General features: G+C 41.7%; 1 pseudogene; it reads left to right on the plus strand.

Annotated features, from left to right (window-relative positions):
• The first annotated feature begins 1,795 nt into the window (after positions 1–1,795).
• On the plus strand, positions 1,796–5,821 carry LOC123826972 (annotated as a pseudogene).
• The last annotated feature ends 15,486 nt before the right edge of the window (positions 5,822–21,307 follow it).

Genomic DNA, 21,307 nt, shown 5'->3' on the forward strand with positions numbered 1-21,307 from the left:
TAACAAATCATCTAAAATAAAAGGCAGACATCTATTCTAAAGCAAACACATCTATTAACAAAAGCAAACTAGAAGAAAGAGGCTGCAGACAAGGAAAGAATGAACATCACCAAAAATCTCTTAACATTCTCAGCAAAGCAAGAAAGGATAAAAAATAAAAGAGAATGCCATCTTTCATTTGCTAAAGACACTAACTTTAGAGTCCTCCTTGACTCCTCTCTTTCTGACAAACTCTCTTACCAAAACTGTCAGCAAATCCTAAAGCTCTGCCTTCAAGCCCCACGCAGAATGAGACTGCTTCTTATCTCATTCACTACCAAGGCCCTGGCGCAAGGGAGGCCCATTTTTCACCTGGATTACTGCAAGAGGCTCAAAACGGTTCTCCTTGCTTCCATCTATCCTAGCACACAGCAGCCAGAGTGATCCTTTTAAAACATAAATTAGATCATATCACTCCCCCGTCTGAAACCCACATCAGCTTCTGCTTTCAATCAGAGTAAAAGCCAAAGTGCCTTCAGGGGTTTAAGGAACTCGCAGGCACACACTGCCTCAGGCACATGGCTTTAGCCCCTCCTCATGTCCAGAACACTGTCTCCCCCAGATGACCCTTAGATAACCTCTTCATCATCTTCAAGTCTTTGCTCAAATGTCACTTTCTCAATAAGGACTACCTGCTCTTCCACATTTCTAATCCACCTTACTCTTCTGTATTTTTCTTTTTTGTCAGAGTATATACCACATTGTAACATGTATTTATGGCTCATGATACATCACTCTCCACTAAAATGTAAGATGTTCAAGAGCAACGATCTTTATTTTTCTGAATGATGTATTCCAAGCATCTGAACATTGCACAGCAAAGAGTAGGCTGCCATAACAAAGTTCCACAAGCTGGTAGCTTAAACATCAGGGTTAGTTAGCAAGGCACATTCAAGTACATAGAATGAGTCCCAGTCCAACAAAACATGAAGTACAGTGCTGGGACCATTAATGGTGAGAGTGAGAAGATGAAGTTAGGCAGAAAGCAAAACATTCAAAGCTTTGTGACACATGAAAAAGGAGTTTGACCTTATCCTAAGAGCAATGCAGAAGCTTGAAGGGAGTTGGAAATGGGATCAGATTTGTCTCTTAAAAAATCACTAAAACTGTGAGTGTGAGAGTACGTTCTGGGTATAAAATGGCTGCAGCAAACCCAAGGACATTTCTCCCTTAGGCCCCATAACCCTGTAAGCCAGCCTGTGAACTCCTTTCTTGACCAAGCAGTTCCCTGGACACCAACCACATCTAGCCAGGCTCTTGGTAATGATGAAGGAATTGGTCCAGCCCACAGGCTAAAAAGTGTGGGGCCAAAGAACAACACGAGGCCTAGCATCCCAGGAGAAGGCTGGAATCTGAATCAAACCAAGCCACGAGTCTGAATTGGCCAGAGACAGAGACCAAGTGTGAGCAGGTTGGGTCAGTGGAGTTGGTAAGAAGCTGTATGAAGAGATACCATGAATTACTGAGAAGCAGGGGTCCTTTTCCTACGGTGCTGTAACAGTTACCTATTGCCATTTTACAAATTACTCAAAATTAATGACTCAAAATAACAATGGTTTTGTTTACTCATGATTCTGTGGAACAGCAACTTGGCCTGGGTTCAGCTGAGCAGCTCCTCCATTGGGTTTTGGCTGAGGCCACCTCTGCAGCTGGGGCTGAGTGGTCTAGGACAGCCTCACTCAGATGCTTAGGGGACTTAACTGGGTTGCTTTATCTTTTCTTTAAGTGGCCTTTCATTCTTCTTATAGGTTAGGCCATGGTTCCTAATGTGGCAGTTGAGGCACAGCATCCCAAGAGAGTGAGAACTGAAGCTTTAAAGCCGATGTTTGGAATTCTCACATCACTGGTGCCACATTCTGCTGGTCAGAACAAGTCCCAAGGCCAGCCCAGACTCAATGGGCAGGGAAGAGACCCCTCTCAGTGGGAGGAGCATCCAGCTCACACTGGAAAGGGGTGTGCCCACAGGGAGGGGAGAAGTGGTTAAGTTGGCTTGTGATGTATCCCAGGTGCCAGTAGGTGGCCATGTCTGTCCAGAGGCCACTAGAGCCCATGAAGGACAAATGGCAAAGTGTGGCAGCTGCTCATTTCTCGAATTTAACAATGGGACATCTTTGCTTTTCCAAAGGTGGCAAAGTAGTACTGATCCATAAACATCATGTTTTATTGAGTGCCATCAGTAATGTGGAAAATAATGTGATTCCCCAGGTGCTTTTAAAAGAAAATTGAATTGTAAATAAAAATTGGAGAGATAATAATTAATAGAGTGTGAATTTGTTTTCATATATTTCATAATTGAGCATTCCAAATTAGCTTCAATTCACTCACCTATCTAAAATCTTCCCCTCAAAAATTCCACCTATGTACTGATAGGTACCTGCTAACCAGCATTTATAGTTATGCCAGTCATGCTGACAGGAAGAGAGAAAAAGAATTTTCTCTCCCTGTTAGGTGACTCACTCTGAGTATATTTAGAGCTGGAAACAGCTATCATCCAGATACTCTACCTCAGGGAAGGGCCAAGCCCCACACAGCTTCTGGCCATCCAATGTCCTCTATTTCTAAGGCTTTTTGGAGTAAACTTTTATGAGATATCAATAGTCTGAGCCAGTTTGAAACATTCATCATAGGGAAAAAAAAAAGAAGAAAGAAAAAACATGTCTGCCTATCACCAGTCATTAGAAGGCTGCTTCTTTTTCCATTGCCTCCCTTATCAGCCATTGGTCTAGGGGATGCAATTCTTCCTTATATTGAGAAAGTACACAAAGAACTGAGGAAAGGTAACATATGAAATTCAGAGGTGATAAGTAAAAAGAATGCTTTTTAAAAAGTCAAATTTTCATACTTGTTCAACATTTGTTATCTGTTTGTTTCATATTTGTTAATCAGTTGTCCTTCAATAAATGTTTATTGCTCAGTTTTACCCTGTTTGAGCCATAGGGGCCACAGGGAAAACAATCACCTCTGATCTCAGGGACATCACAATCAGCAGGTGAGAGCATTTGTGGAGTGCTGAGTGGGTAGCCAGATCACTGTGAAGGGGCTCTTTCATTGGGTTTTAATCTCTTCACATGAAAAACATGAAGAGCAGAAAATCAAATCAATTCATAAGATTATGTCTGTATAACGAGAGCATGCCTGGTTTAAGAGAGAAATATTTATTGGAGTCAATTTGTTTAACTCTTTAGGTAAAACTAGTTTTCTGAAAATGCAGCATTGGTAAGTGCAAGTCAGGAAGTTTTGTTTCCTCGTTCCATTATTTTCAAATCAATTCCACAGATGTGTGTGGAGCATTTGCTGGGTTCAGGAAATGAGCTAGGGAAGACCAACACATCCTCCAGCATAAGATGCTTTCAACCTAGCAGAAAGATGGGTTGTGCCCAGTTCTCACTACGGTGTCCAAATCAATGAATCATACATAGTGTGAACATTTCCTCCTCAAAAGGATATAGGATCTGAGTAAAGAAAATGAGAGAAATTTTTGCATAAAATTGAAGAAAAGCAAGTTAAAGTATCTTCATCTTCTACCATAGAAATGTTATAAGAACAAGACAAATCCAATACATGTATTTTTTAAAATGGCAAAGAAAAAAAAGCTATGCCCATCATTAGAAAATAATGAAGACTTTGGGAAATATTTATTTTGAAATAAACCTATGTAAAGTTTAAGCTAAGTAAGAAGCTATGAGTTAAATATGTCCCAGACTATCCAAATTTTCCATGCTTTTAGTGAATTATTTACAATATTCTTAAAATACTGAGAACTGGAAAGAGACCACCAAAGTTTATGAAAAAATGCCAAGACGTTTTCACAAGCCACAAAACATTCTAATGTGCCCAGTTTTGTTTTCTCACAAAAACATACCAGGCAGGGGATAAGAATAATTATAGAAACCTTTTTAAAAATCTTCAATATAATGGCATCATAGCTAGTATGCTCCAGGCTTTTATGAACAAAAGAAAATCATATCAGACAAATCTGGGAGATGTTTTGATAGAATGCCAGAATTAATTAATGGAACACAGTAGGTGTTGATTTTATGTCATTGTAAGTTAAGCCTTTTATTTTGTAGTCAAGGAATGAAAAATAAATATCAAACTGGCCTGACCTGCTCTCCTGATTTAATAGCTTAATTTCCAGAAATGCCAGTGAAAAATAGCACAAATGTTTGCCCGGGCCAATTACTCTTTATTATATAGTTCTTCCATTTTCCCTTTTTCACAAGGAATGCAGTGCCTAACAGAGCTTAATTAAATTTATATTTTACAGCACAAACCACATTTCCTCACAAGAGAAAGCTTGTTAGAAGCAAGTGAGAAGGATGTGTCCTAGGCCCTAGTTCATAAATAAGCATGCCAAGGCCTCCACGGTACTGCATGGATCCTTGCACCTGGTGGCAAAGGCAACAGGAGGACTCTATTTTTCATGTGTTAAGATAATGGACATTGTACACGAAGCCAGGGCAGTGATGGAAATACATCCTACATCCATGACGAGAAAGGAATAGTGGCTCCAGGAGATTTATATTGAGTCCTAGTGACATTTTTCTTTCACCACATAGGCTTTAATTTCTATTTACGTTTTTTCTTTTTCTTAACATGGAGAAGGGGGGCAGAGGGTTCTCCCAGGCCTCCCTGAAAGTGTTCAAGGCACCACGCATCATGAAATCCCCTTGAGATCAAAGGTGCTTAAATGTAGAGCAGTGTAGGCAGTGCTCTCTGCGGTTCCCTGAATCTGCCTCTTGCTTCAACAGCTTTCAGTTGAACAGGCCCGGGGAAAGGACACTGCTTCTGCTAGCCATCAACCACCCCCCAACTGTTTTTTAAAGAGTTTATTTATTTATTTTTAGGAAGAGCTTAAGGGAGAAAGAAAGAGAGGAAGAGAAACGTGGATATGTGAGAGAAACATCAATTGGCTGCCTCTCGAATGCCCCAAACCGGGGTTCTTGTCCACAACCCAGACATGTGCCCTGACTGGGAATTGAACCAGTGAATGACCTTTTATTTCATAGGCCGGCACTCAACCCACTGAGCCACCCTAGCCAGGGCTCCAACCAGTTTTTCATTTGCAACCTTTGGAACCACCTCAGCCATCCTCAGCCTCCAAGACCAGCCAACACTGTTTTTTGAGCTTAACTCCTTACAGCTGAGCAACCATTAGCTAGCTCCCAAATTTGTCAGGATTATTCCACAATGGTGGAGGCTGCCATCAACCACCTGGTCAACCTGCACCTGTGGGCCTCCTACAACTACCTCTCTCTGGGCTTCTGTTTCCACCATGTCATGTGGCTCTGGAGAGTGCAGGCTACCTCTTCTGAGAGTTGGCAGCAGAGAAGTGGAGAAGCTTGAGGGAGCCAGGTATCTCTTGAAGATGCCACAGCAGCGCAGCAGCCGTGCCCTCTTCCAGGACGAGCAGAAGCTGTCCCAAGATGAGTAGGGTGAAACTCAGGACACCATGGAAGCCGCCTTGGCCTTGGAGAAGAACCTGAACCAGGCTTTTTTAATGTGCACGCCCTGGGTTCTACCTGCATGCAGGACCCTCACCTCTACCAACTTCCTGGAGAGCCACTTCCTGGATGAAAAAGTGAAACTCATCAAGAAGATGAAAGACCACCTGACAAACATCTGCAGAATGACCTGCCCCAGGCTGGGCTGGGTGAATATCTCTTCAAAAGGCTCACCCTCAAGTATGACTAGGAACCTTTCAGGCCCAGAGACTTTTGAGGGGATCTTCTGCATTCCCCTGGTGTCTGCCTTCTGCCTGAGCCTCAGCTTGCAACCGTGAGGCAGCCTATTAACCACCCAGGAGGTCCCTCCCATGCCACGGACCAAATTGAAACAATAAAGCTTTATGCAGCAAAATAAATAAATAAAACAAAATAAGTGTATAGCACTTCATTCTGTCAGAACAGTTGATGTGTCAGAGCCTTGAGAATCAGGTCACTGTAACAATTTGCTTGCTAATATTTTTGAGGAGATTGCTTGACCCCAGCAATGTGACCAATCCCCTGTCAAAGCCAAGTGAAATATGAATGTTTTAAAGAGGACCTACATCAGGTATATAATTCAAATGGAAATAAAAACAGGTGGCATTGTTGTAACTGCACTGAGAAAGCAAAAAATAGATGTATGAATGTTTCTATTCAGATTATTCAGATAGGGTCAATTACATATAAAAATAAAAGTGAAATAAGAGTTGCTGAAGAAAGCTAGAAGTTCATGACACCTTCATATAAAAGAAGTCCAGATGTAAAAAGTACATATCATACAGTGACATCAGGTTTGTCTCACTACTCCATCAACTCAGGGAATGGCTTCAATTTTTTCAAGATCACCTCATAGTCCAATATGGTGGTGGAGCTCCAGCCATTATGAAGGTATTCCAATACAGCAGAAAGAGAGAAGTGAGGGAAAAGGTGAAAAGGTCTTTTCCAAGCCAACTTAGCTCCCTTTAAGCTAAGGGACTCCCATCCCAGAAGTCTCATAGATCACTTCTGTTCACATCTCATTGGCAAGATCTCAGTTATATGGCAATACCTAGCTATGGCGGAGCCTGGGGGGGAATTCTTCCAGAGATTTCCTTGCCCTCCACGATATTATTCAGGATTCACTTAAAAGGAAAAAGGTAAGAAAGTATGTTTGGGCAAACAACCAGCTTTCCCAGGCACATCGGATTTTTATTTCTTGTTTGTAAAACTAATCATGTGACTATGTAGTGACAGAGAGCAGATCAGGCATTGCCTGAAGATAAAGAATAGCAGAAGAAAGAAAAACTACCAAGAGACATGAGGCATCTTGTAGGAGCAATGGATGTGTTTCCCTATCTGGACGGCAGTGATGTTTCAGTTTTAAACATACAAGGTCTGTCTGGAAAAAGTCCAGCCATTGTTAATGTAATGAGAATAGTTTGCAGAACATGGATGTAACCTGGCAGCCAAGGAGAGTGGACTGGAATGTGCATACATGAACAATGATGGCCTCACTGTACTAGTCAGTGGGGGCAGTAGACACCATTGAGTGAACATGTGTACTGTGTGGCCATCACATTCGAAATGACTGAGTGGGTAGAGCAATGGATATTCATCATATTTTGCATGAAGCTTGAACATTCCTTCATAGAAACTATCCAAATGATTCAGAAGGATGCAGCTTTGGGCAACTGGTAATTGGCAGCTTCATCACAACAATGCATCCACTCAGGCATCGTGTCTTGTCCAGAGTTTTTTTGGTAAAGCATCAAATCACTCAGGTGACTCAGTCCTCCTACAGCTCAGATTTGATGCCCTGTGACTTCTAGCTTTTCCGAAAAACTAAAATCACCTTTGAAAGAGTAGAGATTTCATACCATCGCTGAGATTCAGGAAATATAATGGGGCATCTGATGGCAACTGGGAGAACTGTGTGAGGTCCCAAGGTGTCTGCTTTGAAGGGGACTGAGGCATCATTGTCCTATGTACAATGTTTCTTGTATCTTGTATCTTCTTCAATAAACGTCTCTATTTTTCATATTACATGGCTGGATACCTTCTGGACAGACCTCATATGTCGAATTGTGTGCATAAATATATGCAGTGTACTATGAAATAGACTAAACATCTATGCCCCTTCTTCTAAAAATTCATAGGTTGAAACCCAGTCCCCAAGGTGATGGTATTAGGGGACGGGGTTTCTAGGAGCTAATTAGGTCATGAGGGTGGAGTCCTCATCAAGGAGATTAGTGTCTTTATAAGAGACCTCAGGGAGCAACCTGGCCCTCTTTTGCCATGTGAGGACACCTTGAAAAGAAAGCCACCTCACCAGACACCAAATCTGCTGGTGCCTTAATCTTGGACTTCTTGCCTTCACAACTACAAGAAAATTTCTGTTGCTCATAAGCCACCTAATGTATGGCATTTTTGTTACAGCAGCCCATTTAGACTAAGACGTACCGTATATTTATTATACTTCACTAAAGCTGTTAAAAATATAAAGTGAGGAACTAAATAAACATGAAAATAACAAATGAGAAGGCATACGCTCACATACGTACACACACAAATTTCAGGAAACCATGTCCTGGTGCTCTTAAAAGAACAGTTATTTCCTTTGAATAGTAGAGCTGCTTTTTAATATACCCCTCCTAGAAGACTTAACGTTTCCTCTTATAAAACCTGTAAGCAGAGACAATAATGATGGTATTAGATAATCTATGGCACCGAGTCATAAGAGGAAGCTGCCAAGAATAACAACAGGACACAGGCTATAGAAGGTGTATTTTATTCACCAACTTTTAAAAACTCATTCAGTTTATCATCTTTAATTCTCCTTTTTGATAGCTAAAGAGACTTGAGTAGGAAGAATTATTTCTCTCACAGAGTAAGCAACAATGAAGAGACAAGAATTCAAAGGTTCTTGCATCTCCCACGGGGAAGGATAGGTGAATAAACTTCAGCGTTTCATCCGTAAGCTCAGCCCCTAGCCCACCCTGCTCTGTGATGACTGACGCGCGGATCCCAGGCTCCGGCTGGGCTCTGCACTGGCAGAGAGTGAGAAGGGCAGAGGAGGGGGATCCCAGGCTCCGGCTGGGCTCTGCACTGGCAGAGAGTGAGAAGGGCAGAGGAGGGGAGTGGGAGGCACGTTCCTCCTGCTTCCAGTGTGGCCTGCGTCCTTCAACAACAGTGCCAGGGAAGCGGGTATTTCTCTCTTTGCCTTCCCCATCTCTTCCTTTCTCAGCTCTGTCCTCCAGATCACCACTAGGATTATTATCCTATTGCTCCCTCCTTAAGAAAAAAAAACATACAAGACTAAATTTACACCCATCTTACCCCTTCCCAACCTAGCCCCGCCCTCAATCCCCAGCTTTTCTTCTCCCGTACTTCCTCACCCTCTTCCATGGCAGTGAGTGCACCGGTCTCCATACACCTTGTTCTCTTTCACAAATTGATGCCTATGCCTTCACCCTCACCGATCCTTCCGCCTAACATGCCTCTACTCATTTGTCTTCCCCAGAAACTCTCCTGACAATCCTTTGGATCCATCTCCATGTTATCTTCCTGGTTCTTTCAGGCAGAGTTATCATCTCCATACACTGGGTGTACTTCCATTTGAGCACTTCTGCAGTGAATTGTAAGCCATCAGTCTTCACGTTTTCAGAGACTGAGAGCTCATTGAGAGTAACAATCCTGCCTTAGTGTGCCTGCCACCCCACTTAGACCTTTACTAAATGAGTAAGAGATAAATGAGCAAATGCACTTGGAAGTTTGTGACAGATTATTTGGGTGTCCTCTACCTCTGCTCTCTTTACCCCCATTTCCAGGCACCCACTCTGCGGAGTGCACACCACCACCGCCATCGGGTGCACCTCAGAAGTCCCCAGCCAGGTGTGTTCTCCTCCTGGCTGACATCTTCACTGAGACATTTGAAGCAGCTGCCCATAGATGACTTACTAGGGGTGTGGCCATTGACAGCTGCTCACCATATAAGCTTCTGTTTCCTCATTCAAAACCTGATGGCAGAAAGCACAACAAGCCGCATGGGTGGGTCGTGGTGAGGACTGAATGGGATAGTGTATGTAACCTTCTAGAGCAGAATTTGGATCCCTATAAGAAACTCAGTGACAGCGCTAATTCTTCACTTCTCCCTTTTAATAGAGAACAACAAAGACTTCACCCTTTCTAAGGCCATTTAATGAAGGCAGTACCAGGCAATAACAGAGGCAATAAGGGCACAAGGTTTGGAGAGCGAATCCTGCCTGGTCCCCTAAAGCATTTCACAAATACTCTCCTTCTTTGTCTCCGTAAACACCCCCGCCCTCCTCCACCTGTAACGCTCAGAGTGCACATATTCTCTGCCTAGCTAAATCCTACCCCTTCTCCAGGCTCAGGTCAAAGGTCTCTTCCTCTCTAGAGCCTATTCTGATATCTGGAGAAGAAATTAGGCCACCTCTTTCTGCACAGAACTTCATGTCCCCCTTTCCGCTCACCACTCCATTTCTAGGTCAGCTTCCCCACACTAGAAAGAAGAAAGCTTTCTCAAGAAAGTATCAATGTCTCCCTTCTTCACAATGCTGGAGATACTCAGCTCCAGGAAACAACCCAGCACTTATATCCAAAGCTACAGAGTAACTAAAGGAGAAACTAATTAAACTGACAGAGAATTTAAAATCTGGAAGTCCTTATTTGAGTTTGGAACAAGACAGAAGCCCTGGTTAAATTGTTTCAGGGCAGAGTGGCGAGAGATTCCTTTATTGCTGGATGATGTGGTGGGAATTCCTGGCTCTGCTCTCTGTATTGGAATTTAATTTCTACTTTAAATAAATCTCACTCTCGGTGGGGGTTCTTGACAGTACCAGGGCCATTAATGAGAACAAAAACCCTGGAAACCTAATTATCAGCTCAAAAGACATCCAGGACAGCTATGGAAGGAAAAGGTGTTAAATCTGACTGGTGAATCATCATTCTGGGCATACGCTGTTTCTCAGTGTTTGTAACTAATGCAATTATTTTCCTCTAGGGCTGTCTCTAAGAGACTGTTCAAAGAATGACATTTAAAGTGACCACATAGTAGATTAAAGAAAAGGAAGTAACAAATTTTATGAAGACATCATCAAAAAGAGAGTCAGGTGCACTGACAAAGAAGACTGCTCCTTCAAGCAATGCGACTGCCTGTTCTGGGGCAGGCGGCCCTTAATGGGAGCGTGCAGGCAGCCGCCGCCGAGTACCTTCAGAGAAGAGAGTGGGGGGACCACGGTGGTAAAAATGGTTCAGATTCTATTACCTTTTATTTGTCACTCAAAAACAAAGGCTCTAACTGGCAAAAGCAAGCTTTTCACAAGATGATGGTGACTTTGCTGGGTATGTATTAGCTGCTATGCTGTGTTTTATTGCTTTATGGGGTTTTTTGTTATTGTTGTTTTAGTCATCCTGTTTTTTGAAGGGCCTGGATTCAGTGTCCCTATATGTGCACGTAACCTTTAAGTGCTGACCCTTTGTCTGATAATGAAATTGTCTCGGAAATATTCAGGGAATTTCAGGAACATTTCACCCCAAGAGACATGTGACAGTCCATCTTTGTGGAGGATAATTGATTGGTTGTACACATCAAAGATCTTAAAGATGTGCATTCCTTTAGGCCAGAAATTCACTTCCTGGGAATTTATCTCAGGACAAGTTAAAGATGCGTACAAGTGTGTGTGCATAAGGATGATCATCACGGAGCCAAGCTTGAACCCTTTCAATAGCTGACCATTGTAAATAGCTCCAAAAAATTATGATCTGTTCACATAATTAAATACTATGGCACCTAAAAATGTATTGTAGAAATGTATTTATTGAAACAGAGAGGTGTTCATTGCAAAAGGGAATAAAGGTTACAAAACAATATGAATAGCATGATCTCATGTTTACAAGAATACTGTAGTTTTTCAATTTTCTTGCTCAGGTCAGTGGGGCTAGAGCCCTCCCTCCCCCCGCCTGGGAACAGGCATGTTGTATTATGTAACACGTCTTGAGCGTTCTTGACAGACTGCTGTTGGCCGTCTAGTCATCAGTGGAAACTATTTCTGGTAGAAAGTGGAAAACAATAATATTCATCTGACCAGTTATCTCTTAAAACCATTTCCATGGTGATGATGGGACTCAATTATATTTTTTAATTTCAGCCACTTCTGATAAACAACAAATCTGAAGAAATAAAAAATGTTCAAAATGTAAAAAAAATTAGTCAGTGGGCTGGTCAGTTAAAAGAAAAAATAAGTTGAAGTGGTAAAACATAAAAAATATGATACTTTAAACACTTTCTTTAACCTAAAGCTTAATTGTATACTCACTCCACTCCCAGTCATTTGATAAAAGGCCTCAGTTAATTTGGGTGGGGGCGCGGTATGGGAAGATCCGCCTTTTAAACTTCTGTATCTTTTGTCATTACGTACTACATTGTCAAAGACTTCCAGTTTCAATTTCTTTAACTGGTGTGGAAACATAAAGGTTCTTGTGCAGCAATGTGAGCCCAAAATCTTCCCAGACTTCTAAAATTGTTCTCCCACTCTCACTGTCATCTTGCCCACACCTACCCTGACAACAACTAACTCTTGATCAGTAGACATAACTGGTGGGAAGCTCACTGCATTCTGAGAGTGGGCTACTAGCCACATCGGGCAAAATTTTTACTGAGCAAATGAAAATCATTGTTTAATCCAGCGTCTGAGCTGAGCAGAGGTGGCAGTGAGGTGGAAGCGCTCTCCCCCTGGTTGTCTGTGTGGCTGGCTCCGCAGGCCCTCTGGTCCCTGCTTGGTCCCCTGACCATTCCTCCTATTCTTCATCCTGTTTTCTCTTTGTAGAAATCACTATCATCTCTAACTCCATTATTTACTTTTCGATCACTTGTCTAGTGTCTGCTTTCACCAACAGAATTTAAACTTGTCTGTCCAATTGTCCATCAGCACCGATCACAGTGCCTGATGTGTAGTTGTTGTTTGACAGTTATCAGGTGTTTATGGATACATGTGAATGCCTTTAGTTTTAGTGATCCGGTAGTTTCAGGGTTGGGGGACATTATATCTCATCAGAGGAAGACATAGTTCTATCCCCCGTAATGGAACATTGCACTGGTATTTGGATGGCACTACACATCTACACTTAGGATACAGCCTTAACCCATTCTTTTCTCAAGTCAAAAATTTTGTATCCACTTATTTTTAACATCTATCTTCATTGTAAACAAATATCAAAATATCAAATATCAAAATAGTATTTTACAAGATAAAAGAACAAATTCTTTATAATTTTCCAGAAGCCTTCTGGAACCTCCAATGACAGTTTTACACGCAAAAGATGTTATTTAGGATTCAATTTTGGGAAGACAAGGGTCTGACTCACTGTGGAGTCTCGCAGTTCCCAGTCAGAAACAGAGCTCAAAGAGCTGGGAGAGGCCTCACTACCTGGATGGAATAGGCAGTGTTCTAAAGGCAAGTGTTTCACTTCTAACCAAGACATAGCACCCACACTGGGAAAGACAGTCTCTACCAACCAAATGGAGAGACGATTTTTATTCAGGTTATTGTAATAAGGGGGAGATTCATTAATGAGGACTAAAGGAGTCTGGAGTTTCAAAGAAGCAGGTAAACAAGAGAGTCTTCTGCCGGTCTTGTGGGAGTTATAAGGAAGGATTAGGTGGGTTCAACCTCAGAACAGACAAGAACGAGGTGGTTCTTTGTGGTGACAAGGATTCCCTTCTCAACTGAACTTCAGGCTCCACTGACTCCTCTTCTCAACTAGATCTCCATCTGGTCCTGTTGACCCTTTTTAACAGGAGTCCTGCCACGACGATTTTGTAATAATCTCCCCACCCCGGATGGCTAACTAAGATCCTCACAGTAGTTTTCCACCCACTGACTTTTCATGCTGTCTGTTGCCTATAAATCCCAAGCTGTCCCCATTATATTTGAAGGTGAGTTCAGTCTCTCCCTGGTCGCAATAGTTTTGACCCCTATTGCAATAGTCTTTTTGTTAAGATTTTTACTTATACATTTTTAGAGAGAGGAAGGGAAGGGGGTAATATGCATCAATGTGCAAAAGAAACATCGATTGGCTGCCTCTTGCACACCCCTGGACCAGATCCTGGCCAGAAACACAGGCACATAGGCATGTGCCCTGACTGGGAATTAAACCTCCAACTTTTCCATTTTCAGGACAATGCCCAACCCACTGAACCACACCATTCAGGGCACAGTAGCCTGAATAAAGTCTTCCTTAACCGTTTAACTCCATCCAGTGCGGTTTTGGTTTTGGGGGGTTTTTTTGACAAACATTAGCCATTTCTGAAATACAAACATGCAATAGGATTTCTTAATTGTCACTGCTTTCTGAAAGCACATGGCTTCAACAAAGCTTACTGTTGTCAGAGGACATAACAAAATTGATCTCCCACAGTAGTTTGCATCAAATAATTCAGTGCTTTCAAAATTCCAATTAGGTGTAGCTTCTTTCTGCCCATGAAAGAAACATTATTTATCAAAATGTATTCTTTGAGCACCTACTCTGTCAGATTACCTGAAAGGAAATAAATATCAAGATATGCATGGAGAGGAAATCAGACCCTCCTCAATCTAGAGAATTTCTTGTCTTGGTAAAAGGTTAGCTTACCAAAAATATCCTTAAGGGTTTCCTTCCTTGTACGGCCATGACCCCTTTATAGAATTTCAATATCATCATCTTCTCTGTTCTCCAGAACAAAAACTATGCTTTCCTTTCTTTTGAAATGTGCATTTGACCTCTTTTCAAATGTATATTTGACATTCTTTCAAATGTATATGATCAGCACCTCTTTAAACATACCCCTTTCAAGTAGGTTTTTGGAAGTCGGGCAACTTGTAAGTTAACGTTCCCTTCCCTATTAAGTATCCTTTTTGTCTCCTTTTTCCTACCTGGGTGTTAGGAAGCCCCTCCTCCCCAGCATACCACAGGGCAAAGCTTGAAGAGTAAATTGAGGATTTAAAAACCTTGTCCCTTTGAGGTGTTGAAAAAACACACTGGGATGAAGTAGTTTTTAGGCCCTGGCTAGTGAACCCCTCCTTCCTTTCTGTGATGCAGGTCTTGTAAATGGCAACATCTTGATCAAAAATTCAGGCGGGATCTGTGGTCTCCCCCACCTCCACCAGATCCCTGCTGATGTGCAGTTCTCTATGATCAGGTGACCCTAAGTCTGAGGTGATAGCAAATCCATGTCCAAAAATTAATTTAAGGATTTTAAATCTTAAGTATCTTCTGAGGATCCAAGAATATGGCTCTCTGTCAACAAGGTTTGAAGAAGTCACTGTGTTTTCATATGAAGGTTTTTGTACAAGAATCAGTGGGAACACAGGTCCAAGTGATCTTCCTGCCCTTCCCCCTCCTGCCTCCCTCTCCCTTTCTCTGGTGTCTTTAGGACTCTCTGTCTCTCTCTCACTCCCCTACCCCAACACACACACACACACACACACACACACACTCAGAGATGCATTTTTTAAATCAGCTTAACTCTGCCAGACCATTACACATCAAACTGTCCTGCCCTGACTGTTCCACACAGCCTCCGTCTTCTCCCATGCTACTGCAGGGAATGTCTCTCTGCAGGTGAAAATAGAGAGAATAGGGAAGAGAACCTTGGATGGCTCCTTTCAAACAAAAGGTTCACTTCTCTCTCTTGCTTTTTCTGCCACGTCCTCTGTGAATTCTCCCTTGCTCACAAGACGTGTAGAAAATGGCAAGATGGCATTCTCCCTGGTCATGCTTTGTTCAGGGTGTCATGGGGTGGGAAAGAAAATTTCTTGCTGAGAAAACTTTCCCTTGTCAGTAGTGCATGACAATAGCACCTGCCTATTAAACAACACTTCCTTTCTGAAACTTTTATCCCACCTATAGATCATATTTTTGGATGCAAGTTTTTCTGTTGAAGTAGCTGCCAGGATTTTATGGGCCAACGTGATTGCAATTTACAATACTGGTATTTCATAAATCACAGCAAGATTGAAAATGCTTGTGACACATGAGGCTTTAAATTGGCATTCTGTCTTTTTATGAGCATTAAAAAGGTTGATCTCCTGACATGCTCCACAGATGCATCCCTGCCTTGCACAGCCAAAAAGTTCCCATCCTGCACAGCATGGAGAGGCAGCAAGACAGAGAGAGAGGAGGAGACAACAGGGAGCAAACTACAGTGCCCCACACTGTGCTTTGTAAGAGAGGAAAGTCTGAAAACAGAGAGTGTGATCCTCAGCATTTACAACTGCTTTAAAGTTAAGATCCTTGATCCATCCTTTGCCAGCAACTTCATGACCCCCGATGAATCCCCCCAACACCACAAAGTCTAAAGGAAGAGAAAATTAGATCAATTCTCCTTGGAAGAATCAAGAAACTTATAATTTCCCCAGTGGACATCACAATGTCAGGTTCCCAATGGAATCATAATGCGTCCACTCTCTATCCTCCATGGTTTGGCTTTTCTGTCTTGGCCAGACATCAGAATTATTTGTGTTGAGGAAAAACTAACCCGCTCCAGAACAACACAATCAAATCACTTGAGGGTACAGCCAAGGCCTAAAATTCCTCCAGGTGCTTCTAATATGCAGCCAATTTTGAGAATCTCTGGTCCAAAACCAAACAAGGTAGACAAGAAAAATGAGTGAGACGGACAGGGTGTTATAAATCAGGGGATCAGGGTGCTCTGGCCAGCCAGCAACCACATGTGGGTTTGTCATTAATGAGGACTGTCCTACTGAGCTCCAGGCAGTTGTTGCCATGCAGGAATAGGGGCCCATTGTTTTCACGTTTCCTGATTTGGTGAGAATAGTAGAAATCTAGATATTTATAACATGAAATCTCCTAATTTTTAAATGTTGAAAAATAATTCAAAAAATAATACTACCAACATAAACAAAATATGTCTAGGAACGGAGAGTTTGCAAACTCTGCCCTAGATACACTGATTTACGTGTCAAAGTTTTCCATAAGTAAAAAGTGTTTCACCACCACCAACATAAACAGGCAGGATGATTCTCTCAGGGACAGAAAGCAAACTTAGCAGAGACATCTAATGAAGCCCGCAAGTTGCAGTTATACACGCCCAGGAAATATAAATGTCAGCAACAAGCCTGGGAGTCACGATTGTCAGACGAGCCTCCTATTTTTATATCTGGAGTTCAGTGTGCTCAGGTGGAGAGAAGGAAGTGGCAGCTCTGCTGCTCCAGGTGGGGACCCAGCTTTGACACAGCCCTTGGTGGCTTCGCCGTCATTGTCTGACGCCACTCGGAAGCTCAGATACGTTAACCCCAGACCTCCACTTTGGCCATGTCTCTCAGAACCACTAAAACCACTCTTCATTTGCTTTCTCAGTGTTTGCTGACACAAGAGTCTGGGAAGTGGGAGAAAAAAAAAAGGACAGGAATTGGTAGTAACTTCTTTTCCACATAAAGCAGTGACTAACACTAATTACTCCTCTCAGACCAGTGTTGGAGCAGACCTATTTTCTCTATGAATTAATGCAGAGTGGTCTACTTTTCCACATATTATGTATTATTTGTGCTGCTGTTTTATCGATTTTGAGACTGTTTTGTTATACTGGAATGGGAAAATCTAATACAACATAACTCCTCTCATTGAAAATAACATAGCTACATCACAAAACACAAATTTATCTTTTTCTTTATGAAAAGATAGCATCTGTGAACTACATTTCGGTTGTGGGAATTAGCTAAAGCCTGCTTCGGTGGATTAATAAAAACAAAAAGAAATACAAATACATTAATGTTTAGACATAAAACCTAAGATAAAATAGCAGTGTACTTCTAAATTTTAAAACTTGTTTGCTTATAATATTCTAGAGATATTTATTTCACAAAAGAGCACAATGTTAGTCTTGCAAGACTATATATATTTTCTATTTATATTCCTCTTGCCCCATTTTTCATGTGCATTACATCATCTGATTTCATTATGCTTCATATTTTATTCATTCATTTATGAGGCTCTGGGATTTTATTTCTTGAAATCTTAGTGGAATTTTTACTAAAAAACAGATAATTAAAAATAAAGCCACACAGCTCACATGCACATTTTGTTTTATATGCAATTATAAATGTATTTTCTAGGCAATTTTAATGCCCAGTTTTCACAAAGCATCATCTTTCCCCCACCTTCTTGCAGCGTGTACTCCAAGGAAATCTTTAAAAGAGGCTGTTTGCATAACTTTGGTAATTGCAAGCCTCAGAGGCTCCACCTGCTCAGGAGTGGCATAGAGTGAGTTGCATTCTGGTGATGGAAATAACAGTACTCTGGGTACAAGCGGGTTTCCCAGAAAAAATGTAATTGCCCTGGAGTGTTGGGAGAGGGTGGTTTGGAAAGAGGCGGGAGTCACTGGGACATCATCTGGAGAAGGCTTCAGCACAGCAGGCAGCCGTCTTCCCATTGATCCGCAGAACAGTGCACATGATTATCGGTGCCCTGTAGCCACTTGGTGGTGCACCCACCACACTCACGTAACAAAGTGGGAGTCTCCCTTGCCAAGTTGCCCTGCCCTCCCCCTTACCACCCCCTGTAACAGAAACAGCAAGACTTCCCCAGGCATGGAAAACTACCTGTATGCCATGGCCTTACCAGTTAGACCATTTGGAACAGAGAAATTGCGAGTTGTAGCCCTACAGCAGTATGCCCGGCAATTTCCCTCCTCCTCCTTAGGTCTTTCTGTACTGATGGAGGGAGAGTAAAGAGAGTACAGGAATTCCACACACATGTACACACCCAAATAAAAGGAAAATGTTTGGGTCCACACCTTCCACCCAAAACTAAGAAACTGGCTCTGAGTTCAGGCCCCAGTGGTGTTTTCCCAGCTCCTTCTTCCTTTCTCACTCCTTCACTGAACATGTCCAACTGATTCTTACTTGTCCTTCCACAGTCAGGTCAAGGGTCACTCCCTCCAGGAAGCTATCCCAGATGGGCCCCCTTTGCTAAATTAGCTGACCCCCCTCATGCCACCATGAGCTGCCGTGCCTCACTTCACTGTTCTTATTGCAGAATACGATGACACTGGCATGAGGGCTTGACTTCTCCAGTTGACTGTGATTTCCTTGAGGGCCACACCTGGAGCTCAACATTTCTGTAGCCCCAGAGCTTAGACCAGAGCCTGACATGCCTAAAAGATGTGCAGCTAACAGTAATGTATTGTTCACAAAGGTAGTGTGTCACTTAGGCAGCATCTTAGCTCAGTTAAGGTTGTATTCATTTACTGATTACCTACCTGCTTGTGGTGGGCAAGTCTGGCTGAATATTGAACACACTTGATTTAATGTAAAGCTTACGGCTATCCTTTATGAAGTGTATTTTTACTCACATTTTATGGGCAAGAAAACTAACATGCAAGATAAGTTTATTTAACCAGGGTCATGTAGCCAGCAAATCATACAGCTTGAATTTAATTCAAGTTGTGTTTAACTTTAAAACCTGTTTTTCCTTTCCTAGTTGAAGTGGCTCAGTAGGTTGGTCATCATCCTGCAAACCAAAAGGTCACTGGTTCAATTCCTGGTCAGGGCACATGCCTGGGTTATGGGCCAGGTTTGAAAGGCAACTGGTCAATGTTTCTCTCCCTCTCTTTCTCCCTCACTTCCCCTCTCTCTGAAAATAAATAAATAAATTTTAAAAAATATTTAACCCCTTTGTTTTTTATACCTCAATACTATGCAAATAAAATGATTTCTGTGTATATTATCATTAGAGACAATACACTTAAAAACAAATCTATGAACATGGCCTTCCCGCCATCACGTCTCTCTCTCTCTCTGTCTCTCTCTCTCTCTCCTACATAATCAACACCCTCATATGTTTAAAAGACAATTGTCTTGAAGACAATGTCAACATTATCATTTGAACTGAAAATACTAAGTACTGAGCCAACTGCTTAGTGTTCATAATGCTTTGACTTATTTTATCAGAAATATAGTATGTGTTGCCACCTGTTTATTCACATCCACAACACAATTACACTATCTATAAACAGCTTCACAGACTTTGCGGTGTGTCACTACCCAGCTTAAACCCCTGGCAAGCTCCCCAAAAGTGAGAACTCCTGGTATAAAGAACATGTTACTAGTTACAAGCTTATCAAACAGAATCTCCAGTATTTATATCTACCTCTAAAAATTTCTCTCATGATAAAAAAAAAAGAAATGTTTTAAAACATAAAGTGGAGAAGATAGGATGGAACCAGTTCTTTGGGTGGGACCATGAAGCCTGTTTCTGGAGGGTGTCCAGCCCAAAATTGTCTCTGGTTTTGTCTACACTATACCCTTAATCTCCACCGCAAACAATCAGCAGCCTGATTTATTAAAGTAAAAAAAAAGGCTTCCTGTTTGCAAGCTAAGTGCAAGAGGATGTAAAAATCCATTTGCAAGGCCGGTGGGATCTGCCAAAAGGAACTCTAAGACCCTTTTCACACTGAGAATGCTATCACTACCACCATCAGCTGATCAGACTAGAGTTAGGAGGGTTTTCAGTGTGCAGAAAAGATGTCCTTCCCTCTCATAGGAAGACATGTTGCTGCTCTTCCAGGGACCTGAAATGGACAGAAACAGAGAGTGTAATAAGCAGTATCTGTAGATAACAGACACTGGACCAGATGGTCCTTCTTCAAGCCTGGAGGAAGGCAAGTGTTAAGACGAAGAAATGCAGGAAAGCTGTATGCACTAAAACCAAGGTAATCATGCCAAGGTGCATTCTTACCAGAAAGGACAATGAACATGTGTTCTGCAGCAAGAGTTAAGGGTAAGGGAAAATAGCAAGAAACACTCATTTTTTCACATGTCTGACTCCCCTACTAGACTGTCAGCGTCTTTAGGTGGAAACCATACCTTCAGCTTCACATCCCCAGCAGAGTAGCTGACCATTAACAACCCTAAGTAAATGAGGAAATGAATGCTTGCTTCATTCTCTCTTAGATATCCACTTCCTTTTCATGCATCTTGTTTCTCTATACTGACCTGTGTCTCCTTACAAAGTAAAACATCTTTATGAGTGGGACAAGGGACCTATCACTCATCTTTGTTACCACTTCCCAAAGGAATTAAAGAAATATAATTATGAATTTCCAAAAAACATGTAATATTTCAAGCATCGTACATTCACTAATATTAGTAGCATATTTATTTATCAAGTATCTTGCTGTATTTCATACATTGTAAGGGGAATTTATATGGAATAAGACAGGGTACTTCTTCCCTCATTAAAGCAAACATAAATAGTTTTTGAATGATGGTTCACTATAACAATTTGCGTAACAAATGCACTTCACAAGAAACTGTATAACAGGCACCTAGTGCTATAAATTTATGAATATTTGGGGTCACCAAATAGCTGAAGCAATTTTTAGAAAGAAGAACATAGCAGGACAGACCACAATACCTGACACCAAATTGTACTACAAGAACACTGTAATCAAAACAACCTGGTATTAGCATAAAAACAGGCACATAGACCAATTGACCAGAACAGAGAGCCCAGAAATAAACCCAAGTGTCTATATTCAATTAATATTTGACAAAGGGGGGGAAGCATAAAATGAAATAAAAATAGCCTCTTCAACCAATGGCGTTGGGAGAGCTGGACAGCTACATGCAAAAAAATGAAACTCGATCACCAACTTACACCATACACAAAAAATAAATACGAGGTGGATAAAGACTTAAATGTAAGTCATGACATCATAAAATTCCTAGAGAAAAACATCGGCAAGAAAATCTCAGACATTCCACACAGCAACATGTTCCCTG

Source organism: Phyllostomus hastatus, unplaced genomic scaffold, assembly GCF_019186645.2.
Source record: "Phyllostomus hastatus isolate PE091 unplaced genomic scaffold, TTU_PhHast_1.1 phas_contig_86, whole genome shotgun sequence".
Lineage (NCBI taxonomy): Eukaryota > Metazoa > Chordata > Mammalia > Chiroptera > Phyllostomidae > Phyllostomus > Phyllostomus hastatus.